This window comes from Peromyscus leucopus, chromosome 1 (genome assembly GCF_004664715.2).
Source record: "Peromyscus leucopus breed LL Stock chromosome 1, UCI_PerLeu_2.1, whole genome shotgun sequence".
Classification (NCBI taxonomy): domain Eukaryota; kingdom Metazoa; phylum Chordata; class Mammalia; order Rodentia; family Cricetidae; genus Peromyscus; species Peromyscus leucopus.
This window is the reverse complement of record NC_051063.1, coordinates 182,357,189-182,369,665: the sequence shown is the minus strand read 5'-3', so window position 1 is coordinate 182,369,665 and position 12,477 is coordinate 182,357,189. Positions and strand designations below refer to the sequence as shown.

The 12,477-nt window shown below is 43.3% G+C and overlaps 1 non-coding gene and 1 pseudogene across 1 annotated transcript; both read right to left on the bottom strand.

The window, feature by feature from the left end:
* Window positions 1–397: 397 nt before the first annotated feature.
* Window positions 398–504, bottom strand: LOC114684502. Its single transcript, XR_003733297.1, has one exon. It is a non-coding gene; the product is annotated as a U6 spliceosomal RNA (small nuclear RNA).
* Window positions 505–2,371: 1,867 nt separating this feature from the next.
* LOC114684492 lies at window positions 2,372–11,218 on the bottom strand (annotated as a pseudogene).
* Window positions 11,219–12,477: the final 1,259 nt, after the last annotated feature.

Here is a 12,477-nt window from a genome sequence, read left to right as displayed (position 1 = left end):
ACATGGTGGCTCACAACCATTCATAACTCCAATCCCAGGGGATCTGATGCCCTCTTTCAGGCACGCATGTGGTGCACAGTCAAAATACTTACTCTCATAAAATAATAAAATAAAAAAGCAAGGAAATCTTTGGATACCTCAAAGCCTGGGACCACAGGGGAATTATATAGAAACATAACAACTTTTGAATATGTCGACTACAGAGATCACAGTGTCTTCATGGGCATACATGGATGATAAACTTTTAAAATGTATACACTTTAAATATTTAGACGTAGTGGTATTTCAATTTTACATAAGTAAATTCTTAAAAAAATGGCTAAAAGTGAAAAAGATAAATCTCCATTTTTTCTAGAAACTATGTTTGGCAACCCCACTGTTTTTTTTTTTTTTTTTTTTAAATATGGAACACTTCACGAATTTGCGTGTCATCCTTGCGCAGGGGCCATGCTAATCTTCTCTGTATCGTTCCAATTTTAGTATATGTGCTGCCGAAGCGAGCACAACCCCACTGGTTTTCCATTCTTCACTGATACTAGGTGAAGGTAGTTTTACAGCAGCTGGAGAGGGGGAGGTGAACAATGGAGGCCGATTCAAATTGAGACAAGAACAATCCTTGCTAGACAAAACCAAAGCCAGACCACCAACCAAAACCCAAAACATCATCAGTTGTTCCTTTATGGGAATCTCAATTAAATTTCCTTGTATTTTTGCCTCCATAACATTCAAACTTGTGGGGAATTTCAAGAAATGTGGTGGAGAATTGTAAACGTTTAAGATTATCTTCTCAATGACTTCAAGTATAAGACATACAGATTTGGTTGTGTGATTTGCCCAATACACAGTCACTAGAATTTAGGACAGTTTTCATAAGCAGCACAATGCATACGGCTTTCTGCCGGCTCTTCCACAATACATGGACCACACCCTATGTTTTGGTACTAATTATTGTTCTTTCCTGGATCCCAGTGACAAAAACTTGTGGAACCATAAGATTACACATGTCTTCACAGCACCCATATGAAATGCATCTGTTCAACAGCACTGCACACTAAATGTAAATTTATGTGGGAATATTGTAATCAGTCCAAGCTGTATCAAGGAGCACCAAAGGTAGTTAAAACAACTAATCTTTCCATGGGAGTGATCACTAACCTTTTTTTTAATGCCTTACTTTTATTCTTTTTAGATATATTTTATTTTACTTTCAAGTTCTTTGGTGCTTTTGCCTTGGGTATCGGGTCCCCTGAAACTGGAGTTACAGATAGGTGTGAGCTGCTATGTGGGTGCTGGGAATTGAACTTGGGTCCTCTGGAAGAGCAGTCAGTGCCTCTTAACCCTTGAGCCATCTCTCCAGCCCCACGATCATTAATCTTAAAAAGAAAAAAGCACGGGGTTAGGGATTTAGCTCAGTGGTAGAGCACTTGCTTGGTAAGCACAAGGCCCTGGGTTTGATCCTCAGCTCCGGGGGGAAAAAGCAGCATTAAAGACACCTAGGCCACAAAAGCCAAGGTCCAGGAAGCCTTGCTTCCCTACAGTGGGAGCAATGCTAGTAGTTACTGGGCTAGCAATGCAAACTAAACACCAGAGAGAGAACTGCTCTCAGTGTGTCTACTGTGGCACACACAGTGGGGGCTTCATAAAGAACTGTCCTGCTTTTCGCACAGACTGGGCCTATGTTAGAATTCTGCTCATCAAGGGAGACAAACCATACCCCTTGATTAAAAGTACACAAGAGAACATGGCCTGTTCTATTGCACAAAGCAGAGCAATACCAACGAGGATGTGACTACTTAGTGAGTTGAAGTGTGTAAGTATCAGTTAGACATGCATATTCAGTCAGAATGAGGAATAAAATCCATCTCAACTGCAAAGGGTAACGTTAGGCAAAGAATTTAAAGGAAGGCAAGCCTTTGCCCAGAAGTCTTCTTAGTAACCAAATTACAGGCTAACATACAGTCAGTCAGTCAGAAAAGGAAATATGTCACCCCTAAGGTGCAGGGCACTGATAATTTCCTCTAGGGAAGCCCAGGCATGTTGGAGGTACATGTACACATATAGTAAAGGTGCTAAGAGGGGGCGCTCTTTCAATGAAACAATGTGGCAGTGATTTAATTTGGGCAAGGAGAACTATCAAGGACTGCTGAAGGGCAGCTTCCATATGCATCACACTACCTGGAAGGCATGGGACCCTTTAGACCCACATGTTTATGGTGGGGTTTACATGTTGGCAGATGGCATGCTCAAAAAAGTTCAAACCATCTTAGCTGGGTGTGGTGGCACATGCCTCTAACCCAGCACTTGGGAGGCAGAGGCAGATGGGTCATTGTGAGTCTGAGGCCAACCTGCTCTACATAGTAATTTCTAAGACAGCCAGAGCTACTTAGGGAGATCCTGTCTCAAACAAGCAAACAAACAACAAAACCCCAAAATATTCAGCTCATCTGTTAAGAGCAAAAGATTACATTACCTGTTGCTCCAAGGTCTTTCTAAAATGTGGACTTTTAGGAGCTATTTTAGACACAGGGTTAAGGAGTTTGCTATATTTGCTGCCTTCCTGAGTATTCCCCATGCCATGACCTTTTTGGTGTTGGAAGAAACTTGAGCACTGGCTAAAAGATTTACCACACTTGGTGCATTCATAAGGCCTTTCTCCAGTGTGGACTATTTGGTGTTGAATGAGGACAGACTTGCCTAAATGATTTTCCACACTGGTCACACTCATAGGGCTTTTCCCCAGTGTGAATTCTGCAATGTCGAATAAGGCTGGTGCTTCGACTGAAGGATTTCCCACATTCACCACATGTATAAGGCCTTTCCCCAGTGTGAACTCTCTGATGTTTAATAAAGGCAGCCCTGCAGCTAAAGGACTTTCCACACTGGCCACACTCATAAGGCCTAGCTCTGGTATGTATTCTCTGGTGTTCAACAAGACTGTAGCTTTGCCTGAAGAATTTCCCACATTCAGCACACTTATAGGGCCTTTCCCCAGTGTGAGTTCTCTGATGTCGATCAAGTTTGGCTTTGTACCCAAAGGTTTTCCCACATTCCTCACAGTCATAAGGCCTTTCTCCAGTGTGAACTCGCTGATGTCTGATAAGGGTAGTTCTTTGGCTAAAAGATTTCCCACACTGGCCACACTCATAAGTTTTTGTTGTAGCATGAATTCTTCATGTTGTAGCATGAAGTTTTGCCTAAAGAACTTACCACATTCCCTACACTCATAAGGCCTTTCTCCAGTGTGAATTCTCTGGTGTCTAATGAGGGTAGCTCTTTGGCTAAAGGATTTCCCACACTCCCCACACTCAGAAGGCTTTTCTCCAGTATGAATTTGGCAGTGTTCGATAAGGTTCGAACCCCGGCTGAAGGATTTTCCACATTCTCCACACTTGTATGGCCTTTCTCCAGTGTGAACTCTCTGATGTATAATGAGAGTGGCTTGCTGACTAAAGGACTTCTTACACTGGTTGCACTCATATGGCCTCACTGTGGTGTGAATTCGCTGGTGTTCAACGAGGCCGAAGCTTTGCCTAAACCATTTCCCACATTTGTCACATTCATATGGCTTCTCCCCTGTGTGAGTTCTCTGATGTCGGACAAGATTGGATTTGCATCCAAAGGCTTTCTTCCTACACTCTCCACACTCATATGGCCTTTTCCACTGTGAATTCTACAGTGTTCAATGAGGTTGGAGCTCTGACTGAACGACTTCCCACATTCACCACATTTATATGGTTTTTCTCCAGTATGAAGTCTCTGGTATATAGTAAGTGTAGCTTTTTGGCTAAAAGATTTTCCACATTCCCTACACTCATAAGGCCTTTCTTCAGTGGGAACTCTCTGGGATGGCACAAGTGAGTATTTATCTTGTAAGGCTTGTCTGTATTTGCTAGGCTCAAAATCTATTTTTCCAGTGCATCCCCTTGGGTGCTGAACAAACTTGAGTTTGTAGCTGGAAGGTTTTCTGAATTCTTGTGACTTAAAGTGACTTTTTCTACTATTAGCCTCCACAGACTTGGTGATTTCACTTAGCTTCCCACCTTTGGGACTGTTCAGGGACTGGAGAAGGTCCCATTTAGCTGAGAAGTCCTTTCTAATTTTCCAGTAGATGAAGGGATTCCCTGACACATGGAGCATGCAGTTTTTCATAAGAGAGTCACTGTCTACATCTCCCTTTAATGGATTCTTGGCACTATGGTTCTTTTGACCCTAGAGGATTGAACATGCCTCTACAAAGAACAGTTTTTGTCCAGGTAGGTCATCCAGATGCAAAATGTCTGTCAAGACAGGAACACAGATGTCACAGGGGTGAGTCTTCCCAGTGAGTAGAGTTTCCTCTGAAGTCCTGGCTTGTGGCATTTCTACACAAACACTCAGTACAGAAGGATTTTTTCATACTCTGATGCATACCAACAATCTGAAAGAAGAAAAATGCTGTTGAAAGTCATGTTAACTGTGGATGGAGTATATCAATGATGCTTTATTATTGTTTTTCTCTATATTTGATGTTTTAACTTCTTTTTTTAAAAAGATTTATTTATTTATTATATACACAGTGTTCTGTCTGCACATATCCCTGCATACCAGAAGAGGGCACCAGATCTCACTACAGATGGTTGTGAGCCACCATGTGGTTGCTGGGAATTGAACTCAGGACCTCTGGAAGAACAGCCAGTGCTCTTAACCGCTGAGCCATCTCTCCTGCCCATGTTTTAACTTCTTAAGGAATGCTTCTTCTCATTCAATCTTTAAGTCAAGCCAATTGTTTGATTGTTTTGAGACAAGATCTCTTTACATAGCCCTGGCTGTCCTAGAACTCACTCTGTAGATCAGACTGGCTTTGAACTCACAAAGATCCATCTGCTTCTACCTATCAAGTACTGGGATTAAAGGCATGTGCCACCCTGCCCAGCAGAAGGGTGAGCAATTGTTAACAGGTGACAAAGGGGTCAATGAGTAGCATGGAGTTAATATGGAAAAAAAAAAGCAATCCAGAAATGACATTAAAAAAAAAATCATGTTTTCATGTATAGCCAAGAACATACTCCTCTGCTCTGTCTGTCTTAGGGCCAGATACTGAACCACAAGGTCATATTCCTTTATAAAGTCCATCAAAGTTATTCTATCCATGAGATAGTCAAACTCTCATTTAAGAAATAACAAATTTAGATTGTCTTAGACACAAGACATGATTCAACCAAATGAACCCAGTGGAGCCCCTGTTTAAAAGTTCACATTGAGTTAGGTATGTAGTTCAGGTATAGAGTGGTTCTTAAGCAAGTTCAAAGTCCTGGGTTCAACATTCAGCACAAAAACAAAAAACAAACAAACAAAACAAAACAAAACAAAAAACAGCTACCTCTATTACTACTATTCCTAAAATGATAGCCTATAGTAAGTTAAAACAGGGCTTTCAAGAGATAAAACATATGAAATATGTCTTATAAAGGGTGAATTATCTCCATTGTTTTTCTATTGGATAGCCCAATTGTGTCCTTTTTAATCCTAAAATGCCTCTGCATACTAGTGTGCTAACTAGTTCCTGGAGGCAATCATAAGTCCCATTGTGGACAAGTTCTAGAAGAGACCAAGATCTGATGCAAAGATTTTAATTTCAGCCCCATACTGATCACTGGGAGGGGAGAGGGGTACAATCAGTTAATCAGTTGTGTGCAATGATTAAATCAATGAGACCTTCATCAGAACCACCACATGACATGGTTTAGGAAACATCTGGGTTGATCACTACAGAGAAGAGTTGGGAGAGTGGAGTGCCCAGAGAGGACAGAAGGCTGCCAAACCTTCTGCCCAAATAATCTTTCCTTTCTTCTTTCTTCTCTCCCTCCTTCTTCTCACCTCCCTCCCTCCTCTTCTCTCTCCCTCTACTCTTCTTTCTTGCATGGAAACCAGAAGAAAACTACATAGCTCCACAGTGTGAGGCCTGGGGATCAAACTTGGGGCCACCTACTTGGTCACAGATGCCTTCATCTGCTGAACCATCTTGCTGGCCATCTGACCAGAGCTTTGCTTATGCAGCTCTTCCATTTGATATTCCTGAACTGCAACCTCCATAACAGCATTTTTCTAGAACATTACTAAACCAGGGACATGTTGAGAGAACCCTCAAATTTGTAGTTGCACAGACAAAAATGGACTGCTCTGGACATCTCATTTGCAACTGGAGTTTGAGGAGATTTTAATATATGAGACATACTTCATACTCCTGATAGAATCAAATCTGAGTCAAAGTGCAGACCGGCAGTGCCTGCCACACTGTAGAATTGGTTGTTAGTATTGTAAAAACACACAGACCCCTTGAATATCCTTCCTTGTTGGTCAGACACAACACAACACATTTTTACAAATATTTTAAAAGCCTATCTCATCATACAATCCAACAATATAACTGTTTGACATGCTCCTTTGACAAGGGTAGATGTGGAACACACTTGACATGTCTAGGTTCAGAGAATTCTAACTGTACAAGTCTGCAGTGCTGTTTAAAGATCAATGTTCACAGGGCATAGTAAGTATGGGTCAGTGTTGGAAGACACTGATGAGGGGTAAGTGATGCTTGAGGGGCAGGAAGAAAGGTTGGGACAGCTGGAGCAGGAGATGAGCAACTACTGAATGTGACGAAGAAAACACAGAAATGGGATATGGCTAATGGCACATCAAAACACTGCTGTGTAACAGGTTTCTGGTGTGATTTGGACACAACTCTGATGTCATTTCCTGCCTCACTTGCCACTCATGAGGGCCAAGCTTCCCCATGAGACTCCTTTTGCTTTTTATCCTTTGAGAAACCAGGAATTTCCCCCACAGTCCTACTTGTCTAAGAACGTGTGAACTCCATGATGCAAGCCTTTTTTTTTTTTTTTAAAGATTTATTTATTTATTATGTATACAGCATGTATGACTTCAGGCCAGAAGAAGGCACGAGATCTCACTACAGGTGGTTGTGAGCCACCTTGTGGGTGCTGGGAATTGAACTCAGGACCTCTGGAAGAGCAGCCAGTGCTCTCAACCTCTGAGTCATCTCTCCAGCTCCCTGTGATGTAAGTCTTAAGGAAGAGAAGGACAAGTAAGTGATCAGCAGTGGTTTAGAACAATCCAGTACACAGAAGACCATTAGAAAGAAAGGTAAGTATTTAAAAAAAAAAAAGCCTAGATGCCAGGCAGCAGTGGCACACACGTTTAATCCCAGCACTCTGGAGGCAGAGCCAAATGGATCTCTGTGAGTTCAAGGCCAGCCTGGTCTACAGAGTAAGATCCAGGACACACACACCAAAACTACGCAGAGAAATCCTGTCTCAAAAAACAAACAACAAAAAAGCCTAGTAGAAGGTCTGATAGGAATTCATAGCCCAACACAAGTACCAATCATGACAATGCTTGCCAGTTCCTGAAGAAGGTGGCTATAAAGAGGTGTCAGGTAGGAGGATGAAGAAAATAGAGCAATGGTACTATGGATGTGAAGAGTCACCCAGCTAAAAAGAGAGCAAGCCAAGTGGGAACTATAGATTAGATTCCAGGACTCTTGCCACTCAGAACTTTCAGTGAATCTTTTGGAAGGATCGAGTCTTTGGGTTGCTGAGGGTAATGCACACAGCTCAGATATGGGCACCCACAATGCACCTATCAAGGAAGTGGGATATCAGCAGGGCCTGTAGTCTGATAGCAGAGGAAAATACAGAGATACAGAGAACAGAAGGCAATGAGACCACGGGGAGATATACAGGCCTTACCCCGTGAGGTTAGAAGTGCAAAGTTCTCCAGCATCACAGTGAGATACAGTAGCCTCTGAGCTTCATCCAGGAGCTCCCACTCTCCCTGGCAGAAGTACACAGCCATGTCTTCAAAGGTCACACAGCCCTGTCAGGATGGAGACAAACCACAAAATGATCTACTTCTCTCCTAAGATCACAAAACGATCTACTTCTCTCCTAAGATTCCAAGCTCACCCACCTGTACACCCTTCCTTCATACACTATGCTTTGTATTTTGTACCTCTTAGGGAGATACTAGACTCCAAGGCCATTGACACATACCTTTCACTGCAGGCTCAGTATCACTGTGTTCTCCTACAGTACCCACAGGCCTGCTGGAGGAAGCCATGTCATTCTGAGCTTGGCAAACACAGGGCTGTAACTCACTGTATTAGACCATTTTTCCAGGGATTCCCTAGATGAGTCCTTCACACACATCTAAAGGTGAGCTGACTCGTCACTGTTATGTCTTGAATGCCAGCACCCACAGGTTTGCAGCTCTCATTCCTCTCTTTTGTACACACTTGTAAAAGGAGATAACTGCACAGAATTTTCCTCTGACCTGTATACATATGCTGTGGCATGCATGGATATATATACAATAATAGACAAAAGAGGTTAAAATATTTTTACAAAAATAAAAATATAGTTCATTCTTATATTGAACTCCTGATTGCCCTTCTCAACCCCCCAAGTGCTGGGATTACTTGGGTTTATATTCACATAGGATTTGCACCTCGTTTTTAGGATGGCCAAAACAAGATTTCAGATATCCTAGTATATCCCCAAATCGAATTCTACAGTCAACATTAAAATGCAGTTAGTTAAGCTTCCATCCAATAAAAATCTAAAAATCTGAAGTCCCTTGAGTTATTTTACCCTTCTCTCATTCCCCCCCAAGAAAAACCCGGATTTCTTAAATGAAAAAGCAATCCAGAGCCCAACCACAGCTTTGGGCCCTCCGGTCACCACACTGATGAAGCCATCCCAACCATTCCCTGGACTAGGGCAGTAGCTGTGACTCTGGGGTGTCTGTCACCTCCTGTTAGCCCCATAGTGTGTAAGTCCCTCAAGCCACACTAGTTCCCAGGTCCCTCCCCTGAGAAGCTCGAACTCCCAGGTTCCACCCACAGAGCATTCTGACTGCCCTAATGCTGGACCTTACCCCTTGCTCTACACAGTAAAAAGTCCAATCTCCGGATTTGAAATCCCACCAATCTCCACCCTGGAAAGCTTCACCCTCAAAAGTCCCCCCTCCCACACACCCCCAAGGAACTATATAAGCCCTGTATCCTGTTCAGTTCTCGGATGTTTCTCCCCTGAGCAGAGGCCGGTTTTCACCTTCTTGGTTTTTTTTTTTCCCTCCCAATATCTCTCTTGTGTGAAGTTTGTTGTGCGGTATGACTTTGCGGTATTCCTTGGTTCCCAACTGCCAGGATACCTTCTCGTCTGAGCTGTAACGCTTACCGTGTGTTCTTGCTGTGGCCATGGGGAACCTGGTAAAAATCTCACCAAATCATCTCTGCTCCCATCATCTCCAGAATAGACATGGGACATCCCAGGCTTCTGCCCTGCTGCTTTGTCAGCAGAAGGACAGGCAACCTGTGTCACTAAGCAAGCTCAGCCCCATATTTCAGTTCCATATTTTGGAACCCATGCCTGGGGCAGCCTTTCTTTTCTCGCCCCCCCCCCCCCCCCCCCCCTGGTTGCTAAGAGTTTCGTGAGAAACCTTTCTATATAACCCCCAGCCTGGGTTTCCACTCCTGGTTTGGGAGTTCTCCAGGTCCATGCAGTGGAACTCTGGCGAAACAGTCAGTTTAGCACACTATTCTAGAGACAAGGAGTGAGGTCATCAGTGAATCTCCTGGAATACACTCTTTACTCACCTGTGAACAATCCGTAAGTGCTTTAGTAGTCATGAGAATCTGTGGGAAGAAAGTTGCCAAGATCATGGTAGGGGTTTCACCAGCTCAGGCCTCCGTGTCCAATCCTAGAGCTATGAGACCTTATTAGATCTGAATTATTTATCTCTAGGCTTCAGCACTCATAGCTGACTCCTAGCAGACTCAGCCTTCCTGGGTCTCAGTGTTAACCCCTCCAAGGCTACTTTGAAAGGTGTTTTTAAACCGTGTTCTTTCATTCCGAGCCTCACTAAGCCCCAGGTCCGTAAGGACACAAGTAAAATTCCTCACCTTCCCATTGTAAGGCGTAAATGGTTCTGTTTAATCTCGAGAACAAGACAGGACACACATCTGTCAATTTGTCCTTTGTGGATCCCACTCTCATCCAGTCACATCCGAAATCAGTAACAGGGGTTCCACTCACAAGCCCAGTCCTGTTGGGGACACAGGGATTTCTACCATAGGGACGAGAACAGAACTGTACTGGGGGTCTAGTAGGACTGTGGTGAGGCCAGGGGAACGCGACACTTACTTGAGCAGGTTGTGCCACTGAGGCGGCAGCAGCCATGGTACTCTGCAAACATTCGAGCATCCCTCACGGCCGCCAGTGGTAGCGACGCAGATCTGCAGCCCTGTCTGTCCTCTCCGCCTGCCTTGGTCCCCACTGCACATTCTTATATTAATGATAGCCAGAAATAACCCCAAAGCAGCTACAAGGACCGCTTGGCAGAGATGTAGGAAGTCTTGCCCAAAGCTTGCGGTCCAAGCACTGAAAAGGCCTTTCTCAGGATCTATTGGTCCAGTCTTTTGCTACTCGGCTCAAAGAATTGTGGGCAATGTAGTTTCCTTGGCTATGCAGCCTCCTCCTTTGGTTTCAGTGGCAGGTTCAAGGATTTAAACGCCAGTTCTTGAAGCTGCTAGAAGTTTAAGCCTAACAGTCCCTCCACGCAGCAGCGCGGGGTCGCAATAACCAACTTTGCGGATCGAGTTCGGGTCCTTTGTGATAAAGAGACCCGAGGCGTCAACTCAAATAGTCCTTAAATTCCTGAACCTGGGGTCGGCCCCGCGCTTTTAGAATCTCTTTGGTTGAGGAACAGCCGTAGAAAGTGCTGAGAGTAGCAAAATATAGTGACCTAGAACTATTTGATGCACACGGCATTAATGAGACCAACCAAATCAAACGGCAACAAAAATCTGAAGTTTTGGAGTCTTTTACAGTCTCTTCCTATGGACAAAAGTAGACTGGCAAAGTAGAGCTGGATGAGGACTGGGTCTCTAAAGGGAGAAGCTGGATTTGGAGTCATGTGTAGTTGTTCAGTTTGTGATTAATATGGCTGCGTATTACCCAGAATATGGCATTTTAAAGCCTCCTCTCATCTTCGAACCCTCGCATTCTTTCTGGGTCCTCTTCAATGCGTTTCCTGAGCATTGGAGGGGATAGCATAAATGTCTTATTTCGGGCTGAACACTCAACCATCAAAGTCTTTCTTTTTAATATTTATTTTTATTTCTCCCTCTCCCTCTGTGCCCACGGAGGCCAGAAGAGGGTGTCAGATACCACCCCCACCCCCACTCCCACCCCGGAGCTGTCAACGTCAGCCACTACCAATCTGACAAAGATGCTGGGAATTGAACCGGCTCCACTGGAAAGTCAGCATAAGCTCTTAACTACTGAGCCGTCTCTTCAGTCTGTAAGATTTTCTTTGGAGGTTGTGGCAGGAGAGAGCTGCGGCTCATATATTCTTGATCAAAGACTTCTTCTCTACCAGGGAACATTTTCCTCTTGGACCAAGATCACAGCTTCAGCAGGGACATGTATGGAGCAGCGAGGGAGGAAGAGAACGCTTGCCTAGCCAGCCACATCAATCAAATCAACCCTGGCGATCAGAGGGGTTACAGATGTGGTAGACAGACTGCCTGAACATTCTGAGAGCGTTTCTTAATGTCAGTCACCATGTACTCAATCAGGTTAAACATGTTTTTAAGTTTTTTTTTTTTTTAATGTAAAAGGTATCTTAACTGAAATCATTAGTATAGGTAAAATACACTTTCCAAAAAAGAAAAGTACACCTATGTTCTTTTAGCTTTATTAATTGTCTTCAATTGGCAACAAGCCATTTGATCACTAACAGATACCAAATAGTGACTTGTCCACAGAATAGAATTCTGCTTAACAATAAAAACAATGATGTGTTCATATAGGCAACAACAATGATTTAAAACCAATTACTCAATATGGAAATAATTAGAAAAAGAGTAAATACTTTGATTCCTTTCAAATAAAATCCTAAAAGCTACAAGTAAAATTAAACCATTATGAGTGTAAGCAAGTCACCAGATACCTAAAACTCAGTGGAAAACAGATTATACAAGAGAAGAGAAATTCTGCATGGAAACATTGAGAGCATGACAGCCTTATGGATTTATAACCTGGTCAATGCATATACCGTAAAACGTACACATAAACACACGTTATACATCAGTGTGTTAATTTTGCATAACTGAAGTAATGATTTACGCTGGTTCAGTTTCAAAAGGTTTCAGCCTGTCCGACTGAGGAAGCTAGGGGTGGGGTGGTGTACAGCTCAGTTGAGGGCAACAGAAGCGTGGGGCAAAGGCTGCTCACACACTGTAATAAGCAGAGAGGCAGCCAAAACAACTAGGACCATGCTTCTCAACCTTCCTAATGCCGATGCCTTTGAATACAGTTCCTCATTCTGTGGGGACCCCCAACCATAAGATTGTTTTGTTGCTACTTCATACCTGTAATTTTGATAGTTATAAATCATAATGTAAATATCCGATAT